Raw genomic sequence first — 25,286 nt, forward strand, 5'->3', positions numbered from 1 at the left:
CTTATAGTGAGAGCGAAGATCAAAAGAATTAATGACCCATCCATGGCTCTAAGTAGGGGGACCAGAAGAAGAAAGATTGGTGTCAGTTGTTAGATTCTTAACATCTTCTTTCTCTTTCTTAAAGGTTATTTCTAACCTTGGCAAAACTTTTTGTAATTATCCCTGACTTATTGGTATAGAAGCAATCAATTTCTCCCAGTGCCATACAGAGACCTCCTTGTATCATGAAGAGGACGTCCAATCCTGTTTGATTATGAAGAACAACATCAGCTAAAGAGTCTAACTTGGCTTCCAGATGGAAAGCAAAATTTTCTAGACAGTCTATGTCTATTGAGTGCTGAGTTCCTTTTTATTCCCCCATAACTAGGGCTGAAATTCAAGGGCCAGTGGAGGCTGTGTTGCCTACCCCCACCAACAGGGTAATGAGAATGTGGATGGCTTGTAGTCTAGAATCTAAATATAGGTCACCCCTGCCATCTTCTCCATTATGGATGAATACTTGTGGTAGACACCCATAAGGATGCAAAGAAGTAGGGTCTCCTTCAATGTAAGCAATTCAGAAGATGTATCCTTGGATAAGTCATTAGTGCAACCTAGACATGTAGTCTTGGAGACCTGGAAGCGCATTCAACTGCCATTCCTGGAATTAACCTGTCACGTAAGGCTACAGGAATCTGCCATCTAGGGGATATCTTGTTTTGTTTTTTGTTTGTTTTGATTTTGTTTTGTTTTGTTTTGTTGTTGTTGTTGTTGTTGTTGTTTTTGAGACAAGGTTTCTCTGTATAGCTCTGACTGTCCTGGAACTCACTTTGTAGACCAGGCTGGCCTCGAATTCAGAAATCCACCCAAGTGCTGGGATTAAAGGTGTGTGCCACCACCGCCCGGCTATCTAGGGGCTATCTTGGTGACATTAAGCAGGTACTGTCCCCATGGAGGTACTCCAGGGTAAATTTAGGTTAGTCCCATTTACAGTCTATTAGTGTTGGAATTAGAACTTATGTATCATGAGTTCTAATGTCAACATGATAATGGGGTTTGGGGGCCAGGCATAGCCAGCAGTCCTGATATATGTCTGGTTGAGAATGGTTAAGTAACTGATACACACTTTTTAGCATCCTGAACAATGAGGCTTCTGATTTCTCCTGGACCTTTATCTTTGCAGTTATCAAAGGAATTCCTGGGGAATTTGGAGTTTGGGGGGTTTGCCATCCTCATATTATGGAGATACCAAGATTGATAAGTTTGGGTCAATAGGCCAGATGACATGAAGTGTAGGTTTCTTTTGGATAGTAAATTGACTGCCGGGATCTGGACCATTTAGGTATAACCTGATTCTCTAGGTTCTAATGGTTTCCTAAACATGACCTTAATCTTCTTGGTAGGCCCTAACCTTTATGGATATTGGATTGCATTGACAGTGCCTACAGGTAGGTAAAAATGATTTCCTTTTCTGGTCTATGAGAGTCCTAGGTAGTGTAGCCCTAGGAGGACTCCATATAGCAACCCCACTGAGCCCAATAGTTGTCACCTGGCTTTTGACTTTTGGCAGCCTGGGGAGCAGGGCTCATGAGCCAGGCAGGCATAGTATTGGATAGATCAGAGCTCCTTCTCTTTATTGCTGATCTCACAGCCCCAGTGGTAAGCTCCTCTGCAGGAATGAATGAGCCATCCTCCAGTACCCTCTGGGCGCAATATTCTACAGAAATCTACCTGGGAGGTGGGTTGGGTCTTGGTGGATAGACTGACCAGGAGCTCCCTGGTTCGAGTCTTTCTTAATTCTCATATCCAAGGTCCTGCTCCCCCAAGGGTTTGGGGCCTTCTCCATGAGAGACCCAAAAAAAAAAAAAAAAAAAGACAAAATAGGACAGCCCTAATTATAGGGTCTGAGTCAATCTACCTTTAGAAGGTTGGAGAACCTGGTGAAGACCCATCTGTCTTCATCTGTAGCCTTCAGCTGGATGTAGTGGTTCCATAGGGTAATGCCAGTGACCTTCACTGCTGGAGTAATGATGAGGACCACATGATATGGGCCTTTTCCAGGTTTGGGGGCAGGATCGTTTTTAACTCAGTAGTTCCACCATGCTAGAACTCATGGTCTGTCTAAAACATGGGCAGGGCACAGCTTCTTGAACTGTCTGATGAATACAGCATCTGTTTCAGGGCCTGTAAGAATTGAGGAGGGGATGGTCAGTCATTTCTACCTCCTGAACTTCTTGTTATTGGGTGCATCTGGCCTGTAGAAAGGCAAAAGTGAGGTTGCACAATATTCGCTGGTCCAATAGCCTGTTACACATCAAAGATGTGGGAAGGTAGAGAGACCCAAGTGTATCTGCACCTTGGGTAATGAAGCTAGAATTTCAGAATATTGGAGCTATGACTGACCTTATGTGGTATTCGTGGGAGGCCACATCTAATACTTCCAACCCCAGAACCTGTGGCCTCACTGTGATCTCTCAAAGTAGTCGAGCGTTTCTAGATTCATAACTAGCAGTGCCATCTTGCTAAGGTGACACCTTCCACTCCAAGGTCCACAGAGACAAAAATAACACTTTAACATAGACCCTTACTCAAAGCCTGAAGGGCCAGGGAGTAGAAAGCACTAGAAGTTCTAGTTCTAACAAGCAGGCTTTGCCAGAACACCAGCTTTGACAGATGTGACTTGTTGCAGGGCCATTGTGTGGCCAATGACACGCACTTCCCCTATTGCAGGAAGTAACCTGCCTGGATTCCAGACTCTGGTCCCAGGAAGAGCTTCTCTTCACAGGAGAGCTGTGGGGGTATCTGTCCTGACCTGTACTCCAGGGTCAGAGTCTGAAAGGCAGAGGAAGAGCCAGAACTGTGAGCAAAGCTATTGAAGGGAAACTGAACACATGAGAGCCGCCGCCCACTGCTGGTTCCAACAGGTGCTTCCTGTACCGTGGCAGCTCAGGAGTTAGGCTCAGGCTTCTGTTGGTTGTTCTAATGGTGAGGCTTTTTCCGAGGGGCAAGGTAGCAAGCAGCAGTAGTGTGTGGCAAATACTGAACTAACTTTCAACGGTGAGGAAACGAGTGGAGTGGAAAACGTTAGGTGCCTGTGAGGCTTGTCCCAAATGAGGCATGCTATTCTCCTGCTCTTGCAGTGGTTTTTCTAAAGCTCAGAGTGAGGGATTTACTTCAGGCAGGGTTATTAGACCACACCCCAAGTGTGACTGCTTTGAATCTGTTTCCCTAGAAACTTAAACTATATGACAATTGCATTCATATTTAGTTGAATAGGAAATAATTCAGGACAGCCCTTGGATTCTAGAGATTTGACACTAGAAAGATAGGGCAAAGAGTAAATCCCAGAAGCTCTCAGGGATACATACTGCTTGCTGTCTACCCTGTAAGAAACACATAGAGCCTTTTAGGAAATACCTATGGAGGAAGCTTAATGGCTGCAGAAGCACAGTCACCATGCTGTCCCTAACCTCCTGGGACCCCATCCCTCTCCCTGACATCTTCTGATGAAAGGGGGACCTGATTCTGCATTTTGTGTCTGAACGGTGGTCTGCCCCTGGTGTTCCCACCCCTGCGGACCTGCAGCCAGCTTTCATTCTCAAAACCCCTGCTGTGCCCCTTGCAGCTGCAGCCTGCCTCTCTCTGCTCTGACCTCAGCCAAACTCTCACCATGAGTGTTTCCCCTCCCCTAGGGCTCTCCTGTCCTGGAGAAGGGAGAGTCATGCCTTCTGTAGATGCCACTCTTCCACACAGCCAGGGGCAGTGTTGGTCCAGTAGCTGGGGCTCCATTTGCTGCTCTGTTTGCTTAGTTAGATTAAAAACTGCCTGGTACCCTGATATAGCGGCCTCTAGCTGCATATGTAGCAGAAGATGGCCTAGTCGACCATCATTGGGAAGATAGGCCCCTTGGTCTTGCAAACTTTAAATGCCCCAGCACAGGGGAAGGTCAGGGCCAAGAAGTGGGAGTGGGTGGGTAGGGGAGCAGAGGTGGTGGGGGAGGGGTATAGGGAACTTTCGGGATAGCATTTAAAATGTAAATAAAGAAAATATCTAATAAAAAATTAAAAAAAAAGAAATTAAAAAAAAAAAAACTGCCTGGTAGGAAGCTCTCCAACCATCATAAAAGATGTGGGGCCGACATTTTTTCCCTGTGCCTCTGTTCCTCATGAAAATCCGATGGCATTTGCTTCACAAATTCAGAGGCTGGCTTCACTGTGACCTCTGGCCTGGACCTTAGCCCAATGGCAGAAGGAGATCCTACAGGCAGGCTTCTCAGAGTTCCGATGTCATCCTCCCCACGATGCGCTCATAGACAATCCTGTGAACTCCCTGTCTACTCCAGTATCTGAAAGTGTCCATGGTGACCATGTTCACTGTCCAAGGACCCACACAAGAGTGCCCTTGGAGCACTGACAAAGAAACCTGCCCTCCATGTAAGTATGGAAAAGGTAGCATCGAGTATGTGCAGAAAGGCCGGTGCTGAGATATGATAGCTCTTTAGTCATCCGTTCATTTCCCCTATTTACTGTCAGACACTGAGTGCTTCCTGCAGGCCAGGTCCTGTGGAGATGCCACGGGGAATAAGGGAGATGAGTTCTGAATTTCAGAGAGCTTTCTCATGGTGAGGAAAACAGGGTGGGACTAAAGAAATATTGGAAAATTAAAAATTGATTCTATGAATAAAGAAACACCTCAGCTACAGAGAATACCATCAAATCTAAGAGCAGAGTGGGATACCCTTCAGGCATGCATGGGCTGTGACTGTTAGAGGCAGCAGCTTGCTCAAGGGTCCTGAGGCACTCACAGAAAAGTGCTTGCTCAGTGTGTGCTTTTGTGTGTGTGTGAGCTACACACTGCCCTAGAGTTATGCTCGGAAGAGATTCAGATACTGGGTCTACTCATGGTCTTCAGTGACTTTGTCTGTGATAGGTGTAGCTCCACTTGAAAATTTAAATAGAGATATTATTAAGTATTATTTATTTGTTTATTTATTCATTAAAATAATTTAAAACCCACTACATGTTAATAGAAGCGATACATAGTTATGAAAAAATAGCCACGTTTTCTACAGTTATCAGGGAAAGGCACTGTTTCATGTTTCCCACCGCATTCTCTTGCTCTGCCTCACCACACTGCAAAAGTGGTTTTACCTGACACATCTGAGGATCATATTTCTGGACAAGGGAAGACCTTGGCCGCTCACAAAAGTGCAAGGCTGTCTGAAGGCCTGGAGCCACATTCCAAGAGCTTCTCTAGGAAACTCTGTTCTTGCATCAGGAGAGGGAGAGGAACATCCAGAGCCATCCGCAGTCTTGGTAGGAGCAAGGTCACAGAAGCTCCATGGGGGCCAGCAGAAAAGGTTGAAGCTCTAAGTAGAAGATTAGTAGCAGCTCTGTGCAAACTGGCTTTGCCAAGGTCGTGGTTTCGCCTAATGGAGCATACACAGAAAGCAGGGATGCTCTAAGAAAAGAGGCTTGCAAACTGCTTTCCAGAAGGCTCGGGGACAATAAGCCTGAGCCTTGGCTTGTGAACAGTACCCTGCAGTCAGGTGTAAATGATGCAGAGAGGTCGGGCATGGTAGAATTTGTCTGTAATCCTAGCACTTAGGAGGTGAGGTGGAGAAAAGGTCTTCCAGGCATAGGGTTTCCATGCTTACATGTGATAGGACCACTGGAAACTCACATCATATACAGCTTGACCCCTGCATCTGACCAGCCTGTAGGAAAGAAGGCGGCATCTTCTCTGTGTCCCTGAATCCTTTCATCCATAAATAAGTACTAGGCTCAGAGAACACTATCATCTGTGAGACAGATCCCCATTATGGGACCACAAAAGACCAGGAAAACACAGAACGGGGAGGGATTACAAAGAATGCAGCCTTCTTCTGAGGTCTGGACTGCCCCCTGGTTGTCAGTGTGGCATATGACTCTCAGCAGATCTGGTCCAGCATGCCAATCAGGGACGATTTTCTAGGCCACTTAAATAGGTAAAGTGATTATGTGACGTGGTGATGTCTGGTGATGCCCCAGTGGTGTCTCAACACAGTAAACACTGCGTGGCACCCATCTGCCTGAGGACAAATCTGTGCTGAAAACCCAAGCCCACGCAGAGACAATTCCAGTGGGGCCAGTGTTGATCCCCACTCCACTGGCAGTGCCTTAAATTCTACCTCCAGAGCCATAACAGAGCTCATATCCAGAACTGTAAACAAGGCCGTTGTGAACTTGGCTTCCATCACGTGTGTCCATTAATACATGAAGACATGAGAATTTGTGGGGCTTAGTTCAAGCATGAATGCAGGTGTTTTTGATCTATGAAGGAAGCATCTATGTGTGTAATTCCTATCAGGAAACATTTTGTTTGTTTGTTCGCAGTGCTGAGGCAGAACTCAGGCTTGAGCATGCTGGTCAAGCTCTCTGAGTTAATCCCAAGCCCTGTATTTAAAACACAGTCCATATTCAAAGATGGTTAGGGTCACATGTAAACATTATCGGATTAGTTCTTTAAAGGATATTCTAAACTCAATTTTAATATTTCACTGTGGAAATAAGCAAATGTACTGGGTACCCTATTTATTAGTATAAACGAACTATAAATAATTAATTCATACATATTTCTATATACAGGACAAAGAATCTTTGGGGTTCTTTTGTGTGTGTTTTTTTGTTGTTTTTTGTTTTTTTTTTTAAGTATACTCTCAGATTTAGAAATACAATTGGGATAATGGCTCAGTGAGTATCTTGCAAGTAAAGTACTTGTCTTGCAAGAATGAGGACTTGAGTCCAATCCCTCAGTATCCACAGAAATACATACATACCTATATGCATGCATACATACATACATACATACATAGGCCAGGTGTGGAGGGACATACTTGTAATGCCAGCTCTGGAGAGGCAGAGACAGATGGATTCCACCCTGCCTAACCTGTTTCATGAGTCCCAGGCCAATGAGAAACTTTGCCTTGAAACAATAAGAATGGTGGCCTCCAACCCCGACAGAAATATGTGCACATGTCATGGGCATCTGTATATACACTGAGACACAACAGGAACAGGCACAGGCATGCACACATAGCAAGCAAGCACATAGTCTGCGTGTGCCAATTCGGAGTTATCTTTGGGGATGCTAGAAAAAAGGCCGTGCTCGAGATGAGCTGTGTGAAGCAGCTCTGGCCACAGTGAGTCTGTCTGTATTGAGTTTGATGATGAATGCAGCAAACAAGGATGTGGGACTTTCACAGTGTATTTTTAGCTAGCTCTAAGGTATACCACCCTCCCCTCCTTGCAGAATTATTTTTAATTCCCCAGAGCATGCTCCCTGCCACTCATCACCACGTTTGGGGCCTGCTCTTTTTCACTGGGGCTGCAGTGCCTTCCTCTGGGCGCCGCTCATCAATGCAGAACTGATTTGGAGCTGAACTGTATAATAATAAGCCTTTCAGCGCCAGCCCCACACTTGCCTTGTAATTAAGGCCTGATGGTTGTGTTGACGGCAAATGAAAGAAAATGGCTTTGTTCTCTCTTCCCTGGCTTGATTGCGGGTTCTCTCGCTCACCTGAATTCCACCCATCCTGCATTGTGCCTGTGATTGCTGGAGGGCCGTAATTGCAGTCCCAGCAGATGACATTTCCAGGAGGTACAGTCTGTGCAGCTCCAGGGGGAACTGATGGAGCCGTGCCTGGTGAAACTCGTCAAGGGTAGATCTAGGGAACGCCTATGTGGAAGTTAAGCCGGGACCAAACACCGGTGTTCTCCTCTGACTTTAGCTTTACCGGGCAGTGCATGGTTGCAGCTTGCCTCACCTTCTGCCTACAGTCCAAAAAGACTCACTGAGCACAGACACTGTCGCAAACGTTCAGTAAGTACAGGTGAGCCACACCTTTGAAAGACCTTTGGGGCTGAAGAGATGGCTCAACAGTTAAAGAGTATTTGCTGCTCTTGCAGAGATCCTGGATTCTGTCCCCAGCATCCACATGGCAGCTCAGAATTACTCTAGTTCCTGGGAATCTGATACCCTTTTCTGACCTTCACGGGTGCCAGACACGCAAATACACAAGTGAAAGCTTACTACTCAGACATACAAACAAAGAAACTGAGGCTGGGGCAATGACTCCATCTTAAAGTGTTTGCCATGGAGCCACAAGGACCCCAGCTCAGATCCCCAGTTCTCATGTAAAATGTCAGTATGGCAGCTCACACCTAGAACCCCAGAGCTCAGGAAACAGGTACAAGAGAACCCATGGGCTTTTTGGCCAGTTAGCCTAGAGGAATCGGGCTCAATGGGAGACCTTGCCTCAAAAAAGATGGTGAGGCATCAGTAAGGAAGACTCCAGATAAGGATCTCTGGCCTATGAGCACACACACACACACACACACACACACACACACACACACACAAGTTATTTTGGCAATGACTCAAGAAGGGGATCAGAAGCAGAAAACACTTAGGTAAACGCACTCCTTTGAGCTGTCCTGGTACACCTTGCTTCCTCTGGGAAGGGCCTCACTAGACTGTACGTGCAGCTTGCAGCAGGGTTCATCAGTTCTCTTTACTCATAAAGACTAAGCTCAATGTCAGAGAAGATATGTGTAGATGTCCATAGTACATAACCTGCCAGCCTCTTGAAGCTGGTCTGATGGCTAATCTTAGTTGTCAACCTGACCACATCTGGAATCAAGTAAAACCCAAGTGGCTGGGCACACCTCTGGGGAAATTTTCTTGATATGGATCATCTGAGGTAAGAACACCCATGCTAAATCCTGATCATGTGAGTTCAGAAGCCCCACCCTAACATCCGGGCCACACCTTCTGATAGAAGCCCACATCAAATGGCAGAAAAGAAGTAAGCTTTTGCTCTTTGCCTACTTGCCCTCATTCTCACTGACAAGTTCGTCGATTTCCCTGCTGAATTATTCCTTCAGTACTCTTAGAACCTACTTCTTTAGAACTCTTACATAGACCAAAGGCAAGCTAAGACATCCAGACTCATGGAGGAACAAACGACCTCTTCCTTCACCTTCCCATTGAGAGACAGCCATTGTTTAACTAGTCCAACTACACCTGTAAACCACTCTCATACATCCCCCTTTAATATATGTAGATATATACATAAATATGTATATATATATATATGTGTGTGTGTGTAGTATATATTTAATATGTATGTATGTATGTATGTATGTATGTATGTATGTATGTATGTATTCACCCTATCAGTTCTGTTACTCTAGAGAACTCTGACTAACACAGCTACTGTATATGCCTTTGGTATTTGGACTTGACAGGAGATGCCCATATCTGGAGTATATGTCCAAGAACGTATGTCAAAAGGAATAGCCAAAAGAACACTATATGAGTCCTCCCACACTGCCAGAATTTGTCTCAGGGTAGGCTTCTCCTCACATAAACATCACATTTGCTCAGTGAAGCTCAATTCACACTCTTTCGTGACTACAGTGATCGTTCACAGAGGAAACCAATCAAGCCTCCTTCCCTGGAGGCTGAGTCTGTGTTTATCTGACATTCTACTCATCTGCTGGACAGGCTACAGGGTAGGAAGGACTATGGTGCAGAAGTGAGGTTGGCCCATCCTGAGGCCTTGGGCATGTTCCTTACCCTCTTTCATTCTTAACTTTTCTGCCATAAAAAGAAAATGTAAGCCATCTGTTATTGTGGATGCCTGTAATCTCATCACCTAGAACGGAGGTGGGGGTAAGGAGAACAAGGAATTTAATGTCATCCATGGCTATGTAGTAAAGTAAGAGGTTATCCTGGGATATCTCAAGGAAACAAAAACAAAAATGGAGGACAGGAAATTTAACTTATGGCAGAGACCAATCACTACTTCTTCATTGTTATCTCTACATTTTCATACACGTTTTCTCAAAATATCTGGACATTTATTGAACTTTAAAATTTGCACGAAGTGTACCAGTAAGCATATGGCAGTACAGGTCAGAATATTCATAGGTCAGCATGACTTCAGGGATACATGTGTCTTCACACCATGCCCAGGGAGCGGGGCACGGGTCCCTGGAGCGTATATGCTCATGGAGAGGAAGTTGCTAGCAAGCGCTGTCTCAGGCTCTGTTCAGAGAACCTTCTCTTAGAACGCCCTGGAGGAGTGTGTTAACTCAGCCACTTCTCTTCACTCATCCCTCCCATCTTTGTGTCCCCAAGACTAGGAATAGCATGTCACTTGGACTCTAGCACCACGAGCAGTGAGGTTGAAGTGTATGGCAGACCTGCCATAGGAGGTCTCACACGATTACCATCACCTTTCTGAAGAGCTTGGGGGCCCAAGGTCTCATGATGATGTGCATGTTGGTAAGCTTGCCCAATAAACTTATAGAGGTTGGCAAATTCGTAGGCTTATTTTTTGTTTATTTTTGTATTATACTTACCTACATTGACAGAACAATGAAGGAAAGTATTTTTTAAAGAGCTTGCTTCTTCCACCTCCCTCAAGACAGTTCCTAATTATTTTAACTAAACAATCTAACCACCCAGGATGCCCACAGCTCTAGTGACCAGGTTTTGTAAGTCAGGTTTGGTAGAAACAGTATTGCTGTAGGTTGGCTTTGCATATCGAATGTTACACATCCTTTTAACCAATGTTAACAAAGAGCAGAGTGAAGATCAGAACTTTTTAATGAAATGGCTCCTGCTATTGACACTGATGTTGATTTATAATCTGGCAACATTTTAGAATTCAAAATTAAGAGCTTGTTTATCAGATCACTTCGCGTAGCACGCTTGTAAATATAGAGCTTTTTAATTCTGTGATGCTTTGCAAAAACAGTGTGAAAAATGAACATGTTGTGAAGGCAGGAAGTAACCCAGGGATCTTTATTCTGTAGGCTAAAGGGGATTGCATGAGACCTTGATGCACCAATGGGCTAAAACCTTATGCTGACAAATTGAAATTCACTGGGTCATAAGTGCAGATCCTGTCTGTCAGGGTCCAGCCTTTCTGGGTGGATGTGCACACAAACTTAGCTAGCTAGCAGAGATGATGAATAATGTGACCCAGCTCTGTGTTCACTAACGAGGAAATGGGGGTTGTCATGAAGAGTAGGTTCAATGCACCTCACAGTTGGGTACCAGCCCAGAGAATGGGTTGTCTGCATATGGTGCAGTTTGTCTGAGTCATATCATATTAAGTAGCATTGCTAGAATGCAAGTGAGCATGCATCCTCGGGGCTAGACTACTTGATGAACTCAACATGTAAAGAAAGTTATATTCAGTCTGTTGCTATTTGTGGTTCCTATTAGAGGGTAGAGGTAGGGACACGTGTATGTGCAAGGAGCATTGCATGTACATGCTTGTGTATGTGGAAACCAGGAATTAACCTTGGGTGTTATTCTGCCTTATATTTTAAGACAGTTTCTTATTGACCTATTATTCTAGGATGCTCTGTGAGCTGCCAGAGTCACTCCATCTCCAGCCCCCAGAGGCTACAAGCACATGTCACCAGAGCCTGACATTTTCACATAGGTTCCAGGGATCATTCTCTGATCCTCATGCATACACAGTACCTTGCCCATTGAGCCCTCTCTGTAGATCCACTATTCACATGGTTCAAGGCTTTCTCCTTTCCTAAAGCATCAGTCTGGCCCTTTCCTACCCTGGACCAAGCCTTTGCATCCAGGATGCAAAGCCTCCCTCAGGCTTACTGTCCAGCACACCAAGCTACTTATGGCTTCCTCTCTTAAGATACTTGCTGATGGTGTGACCCCTCGAAGATCTAGCTCCCGCTTATTTGCAAACCTTTGCAGCCCAGGGAGGATCTGTTCACCTCTGGGTGAACATAGCATTAAGCAGGGCTCTGCCATGGTATTGCCAACTTAGAATATGGTGGCCTCCCTTAGTCTTTCCTTTAGAGTTGAGCCTACAGGGGGCTAAGCTGCATGTTCTTTATCCTGTATCCTATCATTCTCTCAGGCAGTTCAGTGTAGCCGACGTCCCTGCTCTTCCATTAAGCTTCATTAGGGATCCAGTAGTTACCCAAATACAGCTCCTTTCCAGAGAACCAAAGGGAAACAGCCAAATGGAAAGCACAGTGTGCTTCTTAGATTCTCTGTTCCCAACTCGGCCTGAATCCACTGAGTGATCTCTGGTTTCCTTCCTTATTAAAAGAATTTGTTTGGAAGGGAGAAAGGAAGGGAGGGGAAGAGGGACAGAGAGGTGGGGGAGGGAGAGGGGGAGAGGGGGAGAGCGAAGAGGGGGAGAGGGGGAGAGGGAGAGAAAGATGGAGAGGGAGATGGAGAGGGAGGGAGTGAAACAACATCTACCTCACAAAAATTTAACTATCCTCCTTATAATGACTCTACATTCTAGCTCTTCCAGGACTGATTATACTTGAAATTATTTAAAGTGATACCGAAAGGAATAACTTCTGGTGTTCGATTTTAAGAGTTGACATAGACTGGTTTAACATTCTGAAGCTGTGCCCCTCCCCAAGTTCCTCATGGCAGATCCTACAGGCAGGAAACACCCACTTCTCCCTGGCCAGGGTTCCCAGAGGATAAGTAGAACTAAGCCTGGGGACACAGTGATTTCTTGCCCCCAAAGTTGCCCACAATTCTGGAGCCAGTAGTAGGGTGGCAGGCCACACTCTGCTAGGAAGCTTCCGGTCCGCACCAGCTCTGTAATCTCAAGCAGATCACCTTCCCGGACATCGGCTTCTCTAAAGGACAAAGCTGGTGGAGATTTTCTTGCCCTGGGCTCAGGATTATTTTGAGCATCAGATAAAGGAATTAACATGGAACCTCATCTTTGAAAGTTTTTTTTTTTTTTTTTTTTTTATCACAGGGGAAAGAGTGAGCAAGAAGAACAGGCACAGTTGTGCAGAGGAATCTCATTGTCCTATGTACACCTTTCTGCAACTTGTTTGTAAGAACAGTAACTGTAACTGTTGATAATCAGTCAGTTATGCCTGGCCCAAGGCCCCATCTCCACACAGCAGGACATGTCTGCAGCAAGGGTCATACACAAACTCAGGTTCCTCTTGTTTCTACTCGTATATAGCCTTCATTCAAGTTATACTCTACAACGACAGCCCACAAAAGACAACAATTTATCTAGATTTTTAAGAAATTTTGCTATTGCAAATGGCTTTTTCATTAAGCAGCTCTTTGCAGGAATGTTGGGAATCTGGTGAGTAATTAATGACATCATCCTGAATCTTGCCATACCTCAGAAACAACAGTGGAACGTGCCCCTGTGCACATACCCACCCCACACCCATGCACATGTCTCTGTTTGCGTGCTTGAGGTATTTTCTAACACATACACTCACAACTAGGGTATCATATCTGATTCTGATAGCCCTGGGCTCCATCTTTGCCTTTAATAATAGCTGCTAGATATTTGTATTTTTTCCAGTTGATTATTAAAGATTTTCAAGTGTACATGTGTCCTAAGTACTATACTGGATGCCATAAATAATTCAGAAGTCTATTTTACTGCTTTGCAGTTGATACTTGTCACAAAATTCTTCTTCTCTGACTCCTGTTGATCTCTGTCTCCCAGAATCTCAGCATCTTTGACAGCGACAGCAGAAAGGGGGCGTAAGGGAGACAGCAGCTAAAACCCTCTGCACACGTAACTCAGGGGGACTGGCCAGAAGATGGCTGTCCTGCTAGACACTAATCTTAAAAGTATCTGACTAAAGAAATGTTTAGGGCTGGGCGTGGTGGCACACACCTGTAATCCCAGCACTTGGGAGGCAGAGGCAGGTGAATTTCTGAGTTCAAGGCCAGCCTGGTCTGCAGAGTGAGTTCCAGGACAGCCAGGGCTATACAGAGAAACCCTGTCTCGAAAACGAACAAACAAACAAACAAAAAACAAAAGAAAAAAAAGAAATGTTTCGATATGATATGAAGGATGACAACAACTTTTTGAAATTCACATAGAATCATGGCTGGGATTAGGGGTGGAGAGTCCAGACTCAAAGATCTATTATACTCTCAAGAAGGCAGTGTAACCTACGAACTAGGTGTCTAGCCAAGCTTTAGGAGATGTCAAGACCAGAGTAAGCATGTTTGCTTTCCAAACTCTGCTTCCGTCTTCTGTGTCAAGGGCTCAGTTTCTTTACCCATGTAATTGGCATAACTCTATCTACAAGTCTGTGTGCAAAGCCACTTTAAATTTTAAATTGTAATTCAGGTGTAAGAATTATAATGTGATAATAGTACTGTAACCATGGATAGATGGCGGGTGTGTGACACGCCATGAGGAATAGCCCAGAGATTTTTCTAAGAGTATGGAAGAATAAGAGACAGTGAGGGAACAGGTATGGAGGTGATGAGAGCTCGGCAAAAGGGGACATCAGGGTGGAGCCAAAGGAAGGAAGGCAAACAAGGTCGACATCTTCTGGTTTGGGGTTTCTTTGGTAATGTGAAGCTGCAGATTCAAGGAGAGAAACAACCATTTGGTCTGTCAATTGCCCAAAGACACTAGCAAAACCCAGGACAGTCCACTTTAGCTACTATTATCTTTACCTTTCACATTCTGCATGAAGCGTTACTATGCTCTTGAGCGTGTCCATTGCTAGCAAAGTGTCTTAGAGATAGATCCTTACTGCCCATGGTTGGCTTCCGTGAGAACATAAACAGCCAATTGTCCTACCATTGCTGCAGCACCCAGAAAAGAAAAATAAGGATATTCCCCATAACTGATTATTCTTAGCTTTAATTATCTATGCTTTTAATTGCCTGTATCATTTTTGTTCAATCTGGAAGAATACGCCATAATGCACTAATAGAGCCTCATTGTGATTTCCTTGGTGTGATGTTTCCTGGTGTATACATAACAATAGGCCCTAGGATCAACCTTAAACTACACCTTGTGCCAGTGAATGGTTTAAATGTCATGAAATTATCACAACTTTAGAAGTATACATTTTAAACCTAAGTTCATCTATCATTCTTTACAGCAATCAAAATGTATACTTTAGAAACTAGTAATGGATATATGATATCATCATTTTAGTCTGTGACATAAATGCACATGAATTTGATTTCATAATCAAGTTTTAACAGAGTATCTATAGGGAAAGGTAGGGATGCTCTCCCATCCCATATTCTCACTCGTCTTTCTGAGCATGACTTCTGTTGGCTTATGGTTTATATGCACCCTCATTGGCACTCTGTGCATGCGTGTTTTACTCAGGAAGCACAGGTAGAGCACTGGGCTTTGGTTTGTGTCCTGTGTCTCAACAGTGTTAGACTGTGTCCCGTGCAGCATCCGTTTTGTTGTCTTGCTTGTCATGCACAAGGATCGATTCTAGATTCATGTTTTAGCTCGAATCATCGAATCAATTCATTTCACCCAAGATTTTTGATTATATGCAATACGGTAATGGCAATTTTAACATGCATTTATGCACATGTGTGACTAAAACATATTTGGTAGATACCAGGAACTAAAATTGTTAAATCAGCATAGGCATATTCAAAATTAGCACACATTCTGCCAAATTCCTGACAAGGGTATTCCACTTCAGCCTGCTTGGAAGTTCATTTCCCTTGCTTCCACACACCCAACAGTCAGGATAAAACCCTTAATATCCCATCCTAGGCACTAAGTCAGAGTCCTGGTGACTCTGGTCACGTCCCTGTGGGTTCAGGAGGCCTTTTATGCATCAGGATTGAGATTGCCATGAGATGGAGACTGTGCATACAGGTCTGAACTGAAGGACAGACACATCTTAAGCTTGTTATACACAGCATGTCTGTTTATACCTCCACGTTGTAAACTTTGAGCATTGATCTCCTTCATGTTATCAGTTGGAACCACACTCCCTGATTAAATCACGGTTTCATTATCAGCACCAATCCTACCCAGGGCCTAGAGAGATTCTTGTGATATGCTAAGTTTACTCAACTTAACGTAATCTAGAATTGCCTTAGAAGAAAGCCCAGGTAAGGAACCGTGCAGGTTTGTAAGAGATTTTCCTAACTGAATTTATGGAGTTTGAAAGACCTACCTAGAATGTGGGGAGCACCACTGTCACCAGTAGAGCTTATGGGACCTGGGAGAATGGAGCTGATAAATGAGGCAGACTGAAGTCTCATGTCATAGCCAACTTTATTCAGAGCCCCAGACAATTCATACTTGGAGGGTTAAGAGCAATCACATAAGTGCTTATGAGTTCAAACTGTATATAATCACAAGAACAAGCCACATGTGGCAAGACATGTTTTTCCATAGAGGCATATAAAGGATAGTTTAAACATTTGATTGAATAAAAATAGCAAGCAATAATGAATAATCGGAAGTAAACTTGCTCTTATCCAATACACTTGGAAGAAGCTTACAGACACATTCCAAGGATAATTCTGTTTTAAAGAAACTGAGATTACAAGACCCTTGTCTTGTTGTGGTTATTTGTTTGTTTGTTATGGTTTCGTTGTTGTTATTGCTTGATTTTTGTTTGTTTTTTGGTTTTTTTTTTTTTTTTTTTTTTTATACCAATCCCTTAAAAAAGCATATAAAAATTTTGAATCAAACAGAGCAGTTCATGAACCTAGACCCTGGACCATGTTCTAATGACTGAGTCCTGGACTGAAGAAAGACAAAGTGAAGTGAGGACAGACAGGCACATGGAGCTCATTCTCTCTNTTTTTTTTTTTTTTTTTTTTTTTTTTTTTTTTTTTTTTTTTTTTTTTGGAATGTTCTTACCATCACTCGGAATTCCTCTCACACAACTGAATTCCTAGACCCTGGACCATGTTCTAATGACTGAGTCCTGGACTGAAGAAAGACAAAGTGAAGTGAGGACAGACAGGCACATGGAGCTCATTCTCTCTCTCCTCTCATGGATGTGACTCACCGCTGCAAGCCCCTGCCACCGTGAACTCCTAGCTCTGATGCTCTCCAACATGGAGTGGGAGCTGAACTAAACCTTTTCCACCCCTACGTTGCTTTTGCCCAGTGTTTTGTTAACAGTATCAAGAATGAAACTTGAGCAATGTGATAGGAAAATCTGCACATGGCAAGGAAATTCGGACTCTCAGCACTGCCCAGATGCATACCAACACACAAAATATTGGCTTCTATAATCAAATCTGTAATTGATTTCAACTCTAATCACATACATTTAAACACGGGAAGAAAAGTTTTGCTATGACTCTCCCTTTTCTGATGTCCTGCTGTCTCTCTTTAAGATGTCGTCACATATTCTGTTGTAATGTGCCTTCCCGGCTTATTATAGTCTTTATTTTCTGTGAAGGTTCCTTCCTTTCTCTTCTGAAAATCTGGAAGTGGACATACTTTGAATTTCATAGATGTAAGAAATTGAATTATCATCTCACAAGCTGTTCTGAAACAGTGTGTACGTAAGCATGGGAGTGGGGCTCCTAACATATGGCTAACTTGGCATGAAGGGAAACACAACCCTATTCCAGCAGGGAAGATGGTGAACCAGAGAGTTCCCATAAATTATTAGCATAGGTCCTTTATCGTGCCCCAGAATGTGGTCCTTCCATCAGTAGAAACACGGGGAGAGGAGGCAGGGATGTGTATGTAAGTCATAGGGATGTTCATTCCCACAGGCAGCTGGGACACACTGCTTCCTCTCCACCATCTGGACTCCAGACGTGACCACTAAACTATAAGGAAGTCCTGTTGGAAATTGCCTTTCGGGTCCAGATGGTGCGGAGACACCAGTCTAGGAACGCAAACCGTGCTCAGGACAGAGTCCTTGGACTGTGTCTCATGAGGTCTCATTATTAACTCCACCTCAGCCCACCCAGACGTCTACTCTTCCCTCTGCTGCACGAGGACTGGCAGGCAGTTGCCTGGATCTTATTGTTCAGCGTTGCAGGCCTGAGGAAGATGCACTGTCAAAACATGTCCCTCATGTTTTAGCCTAGGCTCATACAGAGCTCTGAAAAAGGAAAATTTAAATTTTTTTCTTATTAATTTATTCTTTCATGTATTATGTCCTGACCACGGCCTCTCCTCCCTCCTCTCCTCCCAGTCCCTCCCCCTAGCTCCCTTCCCATCCACTCCCCCTCCATTTATCCCCAGAAAAGGGAAGGCCTCCAGGGATATCAACCAAACACAGCATATCAAGTTACAATGAGACTAGGCACCTCCACTCATATCCAGGATAGATTAGACAGCCCAGCAGGAGGAAAAGGGTCCAAAACGCAGGCAAAAGAGTCAGAAACAGTCCCTGCTCCCTGCATTAGGAATCCCACCAAATGACCAAGCTATATAACTGTAACATATATGCAGAAGACCCAAGTTAGGGCCATGCAGACCCCCTAATTGTTGGTTCGGTCTCAGTTGAGCCCCTGTGAGCCCAGGTATGTTGATTCTGTGGTCAGGTGTCCTTTATGCTTCACTTCTGGCTCCTACAATCAAGAAAAAAAAAAAAAACACTATAAAAGCTAAAATCATTTCCACTGGAATGAAAGTGGAGCCCTGACAGTGGCCCACAGGCACTCCCTCGCAGCTGAAGCCTCTTATACAAAAGGCATTTGTGCCCTGAGAAACCTCAGACAAGTCAGGCCTGCAGGGCTTCAGGCGCACCAAGTCAAGTGCTGGCCCCAGGAGCAGAGACCATGCAGGGAACACCTCCCAGGCCTGAAACTGGGAGAGCCTCATCATTCCCACCATTAGCAGGGCCCCTTTAGAAGCATGGCGGGGCAGAAAGCATTCTGGAGTGATTCCTGATGCCATCAACCAGTGCTCAGGGCATTCAATGTGCCCAAGCCAACTAAACTGAAGAACTGCCTCGAATCAGTCGCTCAGCTTCCTGCACAAAAGCCATTTGTGCCACGTACACCATGGGGCATTGGGAAGTCTTTGAAAAAGTCTGGGGTGCTGTAGTGGTAGTTTTATGTCAACATGATACAAGCATCAGAGAGAAGAGAGCTTCAGTTGAGAAAGTGCCTCCAAAAAGATCCAGCTATAGGCAAGCATGGAGAGAATTTTCTTAATTTGTGATTTATGGAGAAGAGCCCAGCTCATTATGGGTCATGCCATTTCCGGACAGGTGGTCCTGGGTTCTGTAAGAAAGCAAGTTGAGCAAGCCATGGCAAGAGGCCAGTAAGCAGCACCCTCCATGGCCTCTGCATCAGCTCCTGCCTCCAGGTCCCTGTCCTGCCTGAGTTTCTGTTCTGACTTCCTTTATGAACAGTGATATGAAAACAAGCTTAATAAATTCTTTCCTCCCCACGTTGCTTTGGTCATGGTGTTTTACCCCAGCAACAGTAACCCTAACTAACAGGTGCTAAAGGATCAACTTTCAGTGTATCCCAGCATAGTGAGTGTTGGGTAGAGAAGGTGAACACCAGTGGTCCTGTTGTTCGGGAGGTTTCCTACCACTGCTGAATGCATAGATATAGATATATAGATATGTGTGTATGGATATGTTTTTATATATATATATATATATATATATATATATATATATATATATATATATATATATGCAATAGTGTGAATATAACTGAGTATGGGGTCATCCAAGCCATGTGACCCCATAACATCTGTGAAAAGAACAGTGCTACCATTTAAAAATCAGGTACCTTGAGTTTGTGTACTCATTTCTTCCCCATAATCTGACCTTGAGGGCAGGTGCCAGTTGCACAGAAGTTAAAAGAAGCCCAATTCCAGAGATACCCCTTCAGCTACTGACAGCATGAACCAGGAGGTTCTGTACTCTGACCCCTCTTGTCTTGCAAGACGGAGGCTTTGGATTCTGAGCTGCAGTGGTCAGTGTCCCAGGATGGAAAAGGTTTTAATATGGAGGAATACCTGAGTAGCTGGCTCCTAGAAGGGAGGACTGACTGATAGCAACTAGGACATTTGCCACTGTCATGTAAAAGTTACATGTGCAAATGCATATATATATATATATATATATATATATATATATATATATATATATGAGTGTGTGCAGGACTGTACATGTAGGTGAATGCATGTGTGATACGTGGTGAGTGCACACATATGTGGGAATGAATGTGCATGTGTGTTCATGGTTGTGTATGGGACCATGAATTTGCATCTGTGTGTGAATTATGCACATGTGTGTCCATAATCAAGCATACATGCATTTGAGCTATAGATATGGAGATATATGTGTATGAGTATAGATGTGTGTGTGTGTGTGTGTATGCTATAGTATGCATGTAGCTGTGTATACGTGAGTATATATATATATGAGAGAGAGCATGTTCTTGATTGGGAGTATGTAAGCATCTGTGCTTGTGTGCATGCATGAGGGTGTTAGGTACTATAGGTTAGAGAAATCCACGGTCAAGTACTAAAACTTTAACATGTTTAAGAATGTCACAGGATCTGGCAAACTAATGGTTCTAGACTTAGAAGCATAATACCAACACCATTTATTATTCCAGCTTTCAGCCTGATTTGGTTGGTGGGGAACCGGAAGCTTTCTGAACTCCCTGGTATATTTCTAGAGTGCTCTGTCCTTTGCCTGTTTGTTTAGTGTGCTCTCACTAGGGGAAGCAGGAGAATCCACTCTAGCAGTGCTTTACAGACCATGCTCATTATGTAGGAGCCTGGTGTTGGCCTCTCAGTCCCCTGGCTGAGCACTCCAAATGCTGACTTATCTCCAGGTAGCCTGTGAGAAGTGGAGCGTAGTGTCTTTTAGAGGATTTATGGTAACGCTGCTGCATGTGGCTGATGTAAACTGGAGAGCCCTGAGGGTCTCTTCATTCCCTGCCACACTTCACTGCCACCCATTAACACCTCGGCTGTTATTGCCATAGACTGGATTTAATGAGGCCTCTGAATTGGAGCTTAGCATCAGAGACAATGGTTTCAACAGCCAGGCACCTAGCTCTCTAGCTCTCTCCATCTGAGTCTCTAGTTTTTCTCTCATTTTTTAAATGCATTCTTTCTTTGATGGTATCCTTTGAAATAATTTAGGTTTTTAAAAATCAGAACCATGACATCGCACAAAATTAATAAGATATATTCTAAATTTCTACTCATGAAGATAATTTCTTTTGTTTGTTATGTTAAAGATAAAGCAGGGTGACATGTGGAGGTCCCCTGGGCATTGCCAAACTGTATTTTGTATGAGCAAAAAAAAACCCAGTTTCTAAGAAATTAACATAAAATATTTCTCACCTGCATGGCTTCCTGATTTCATCAAAGCAATGAGGAAGATAATGATTGCATAGACTGCCTGGAGTTGGTCAATCTAACTGTTATTATATGCACTTAGTTTTAGTCAAATAGGGCATGCATTTAAAATTTGCAAATAACTCAGATTTCAAAGTGAATTAACTAAATTTTTATGTGTTTGTTTGGTTTGCTTTAGTTTGGTTTTTTGGCTTTTGGTTTTTGGAGACAGGGTTTCTCTGTGTAGTCCAGACTGGCCTAGAACTCACTCTGTAGACCAGGCTGGCCTCGAACTGAGAGATCTGCCTGCCTCTGCCTCCTGAGTTCTGGAATTAAAGGTGTGGGCCACCACCACTTGGCAACTAAATATTTTTTACATTTATTTGTTTGCTCACTTGTTTGTTTATGTATTTATCTGTGGAGGGGACACCACTGCCTGGAAACTAAATTGTTTTTCATATTTATTTATTTATTTATCTGTTTATTTGTGTGTATGGGGGGAGGGGTGTTGCCACAGTGTACTGTGGAGGTCAGAGAACAACTTGTGGAAGTCCGTTCTCTCCTGGACTATCTAACTATGCTCATTAGATGTGATGGTGAATGCCTTTTACACACTGAGCCATGAAATCAAGAATTCTGGACAACACCTTCTTAGCATGTGGATGGCTGTCTTTAAACACAGCTGTTTTAATTGTCATGCACAGTCAGCCTGCCTTTGCCTCCTGTCACTAACTGTGTCCTTATTGTTCTGTCCTTTAGGAAAAGAACACGAGGAGGAATTGGTGAGAACAGCCAGCTAGCATCTCCAAGTCCTGTGGTGGGAGCCAGCAGTGCTGGTCCAAAGAGGACCCAGAGAGTGTACTCAGGTACCAAGTCCTTTCCTATCTGATGCCGTGGGTCACCCCTCAAATTATGCGGGGGCAGACATTACACCATCCATTTCCCCACACGGCCACTTCATAGTTGTTATAGAGCATCTGCTGTTTAATTGGAGGGTGCTCTGTTGTTCTTGATACCGGTTATACATGGGTGACGTGATGGGGACACATAGTGCCCTGTAGGTGCTGTGACTCACTATTGGGCCATGATTGTGAGAGAATGGGACTGTGTCTCCTTTAAAATCATCATGTGTTCTGCAAACAGGTTCTACACTCAAAGCAGAAGAGGCCATATTTTGAGTTAACAAATTCTGGTCTAGAAGGGATTCTGGTCTGATCTGGTGGGATGGCTGCAAAAATAATAACACTAGGGGATTGCTGCCAGGTGTCAGAACCAGAGACCTGGGTGACCATAATGTGTCCCAGACCTCAGAACAGGTCAAAGCTCGGCCTGTGGGTGTGTGCAGTGCCCTGGCTTCCAAGCCTCTGCTGCTCTCCTCCTGAGCGCATGAAGCTCTCTCGGAGAAAGGGAAAGGCTGGTAAAACGTCAGTTGTTCGGGATTCTCTGGGTGGGAAGCTCTGGTCGGAATGTTCAGGTTCACAGTGCAATAGTAATTTGTTTGTCTGCCAACTACCCCATTTGCCTGTCTGGTAATGGAACTCCATCCCACTCTGTGGAAATGAGAGGCTGCTATTGACTCCCATATGCCACAGCCTGGTGGGGCTGCTGTCTTAAGAGCGTTGTGAACTGCAGTAATAGGTCACGGTTGTTCCCATTATTTTCCCTTCTATACCCTACTCATTTCCCCTGAAGAAACCCACTGTGCTCATTGGTTCAGCTTGGGAAAGGCATTAGGCTTAATTGTACATTTCCTTGCAGTTAAAAAAAAAAAAAACTACACAGACAACAACAGACCCTATTCAGGTTTAGTGTTACCTCACACTTCCAGTTACATCCCTGAACTTCAGGTTTCGCGCACACCGGCTTCCTGGTTTTGCCAGATCTCACTGAGTTTTAATGATGAGAGAGCTTAGTGGACTTCTTTCTACCAAAGTGATATTTTCATGAGCCTGTATTGAATTGGAATTTTTAACATTGAATAAATGTTTCCAGGTGAGTGAAGATTATCAATGTAGTTTAATTAAAAGTGTCTAATACAAACCTCCTGGAAAGTAAACAAAGCATCAAAAATGAAGAGGTAGCAACTAGTTTTGAAAAAAGCAATCCATGTATGTGCTGATGAACTTGGCCTTCTATAAGATCTCAACCATGACATCCTTTAGATTCTGCAAGATATATCTTGCATGTATATACATACACATATACATGTATACATGTATGTATACATGCATATGTGAATATTTATACATATGTGTGTATATGTGTGTATATGCATATGTGTATGTGTCCATGTCTATGTATGTCTATGTCTATGTGTGTAATGCATATGTGTATGTGTCCATGTCTATGTATGTATATGTATTTGTATGTATATGTGTATATGCATATATGTATATGTGTGTATGTATATATGTATATACATGTGTATGTGTGATATATGTATGTCTATGTGTATATGTTGGTTGAGCAAGTTGAATTTGCTTAAAGAAGATAAAATGTCTTTGGGCTTCTTGAAGCCTCTAATCTCTTCACCCCTTGTTCTCATGACTTTCTCTATGACTTCATGTGATTAGTTAAGCACGTGTTAGCAGACTGTTCTGGGTGTGAGGGCTCCTGGCTTCCAGATCCAGTCAGAAAACAGTGATAGTCAAAGATACAAATACATGCATTTCACATGGATGATGCCATCCGGTCCTCAGTACTTGTGAGCTATGTCTCATGCTGGCTTTGATGGTAACTGAAGGTGAAGATCATGTGTGGAATTTCAGAAAGGGAAGAAGACACTGCCAGTTACACTGTGACTTTAGGGTGAGGTGATTTTGTGTATTTGGTTGCCTTGGTCTTTGGAGAAGGGTCTCCCACTCCTGTAGTCTAAGCTGGTCTTAGAGTTATAATGATCCTCCCTCCAGTGCAGAAATAAAATATCAGTGCTTATATGGCCATGAACTAGATCACAATCTGCAGATAATTGTGCCACAGCTCAGGGTAGCATTCTGTGCTGCTTAGGTGTGGAGGCTCAGATCTTAAATGCCACCCAAAGGCCCATGTGTACTAGGAAGTTAGACCTTTCATCAGATGGGCCACTAGGAATGTGCAATATAAACTGGTTCATTGAGTATAAATGTATGTTGAAGTGTTCAGAGACTGTGTGTGTGTGGGGTGTGTGTGTGTGTGTGTGTGTGTGTGTGCGCACACGCCATTTCCACTTCTGTGAAACTGTGTCTGAGGTGGCATTCACCTGTGTGTATATATGTGTAATTCACATACTCTATCTGAACAGTAAGCATGTTACTACAAGTGTATGTCCTTACTGGGAGATAAAAAACCCAAGACCATCCTGCATGTTCAGGCTGTGTGGTAAACAGACTTTCTCTTCCATGACATGCCACCAAACTATAGAGCCAAAGCCAAGGGCCAGTCAGTTGCAGACTGACACCTCCAGACTGTGAGCTAAAATAACCCTTTCTTTTTTATCGAGTTGACATGTCGACTGTTTGCTCTAATGATAGAAAATAAAGTAACAGAAGCGAAGAGTAAACATTTTAAGGGCTATACCTGCAGAACCTCTGAGGCCAGGAGTCACTGCCATCATACAAAAATGAGCCACAGACAATACCAGACCAATCAGACAGGGCTGATCCCAAGAAAACTCTCTTTGCAAAATGATTACAGATGGCAAGGATGGGACATCAGGAATGCTGGTAATCCTGTTGGTTTCTGAGATGGGAGCCCCATGCTAGTTCTTCCTTACAGACTCCACAGCAAGACATGTTGGGGGGGCATGTCCATCAAGAGCTTGCTTTTGTTAAAGGATGCAATTCAGGGCCTAGCCTGAGCCAGTAGGTGCTGTATATCCTACAGTCTGTTGTGATCAAGTGAGCCCCAGGAAGTCTACAAAATTCACTGAGGAGTTCCTAGTATTTCCATGGCAACACCGTTCCTCCGCAGACCACCTTGAGATCCCTCAGGTGCACGTCTCACTGCTGTGAAAATGACTGACTGAAAAGCAAGAGAGCGTTTCATTTTTATCACAGTTCAGAGGAACACAGGCTAGACATGAAGGGGGAAGGCATGGAGGGGAAGTCATATTCCATCTGCAGTCAGGAAGCAAAGACGGAAGGTGTTCAGCTGGCTCTCTCTTTCTCCCTATTCAAGCTGAAACCCTGGTATATCCTCCTTCCACAGTTAAACC

The 25,286-nt window shown here is 43.9% G+C and overlaps 1 protein-coding gene across 11 annotated transcripts in view; it reads left to right on the forward strand.

Annotated features, from left to right (window-relative positions):
* The window catches only part of Myt1l (myelin transcription factor 1 like), a 402,403-nt gene that overhangs the window by 97,074 nt on the left and 280,043 nt on the right, over positions 1-25,286 (forward strand). For all 11 annotated transcript variants that reach the window (XM_029541111.1, XM_029541118.1, XM_021202071.2 and 8 more), the window contains exon 3: positions 21,854-21,960. The gene's annotated coding sequence lies outside the window, so the exon portion shown is untranslated. The remainder of the gene's footprint in view (positions 1-21,853; positions 21,961-25,286) is intronic.

This window comes from Mus pahari, chromosome 7 (genome assembly GCF_900095145.1).
Source record: "Mus pahari chromosome 7, PAHARI_EIJ_v1.1, whole genome shotgun sequence".
In the NCBI taxonomy this organism is placed as follows: domain Eukaryota; kingdom Metazoa; phylum Chordata; class Mammalia; order Rodentia; family Muridae; genus Mus; species Mus pahari.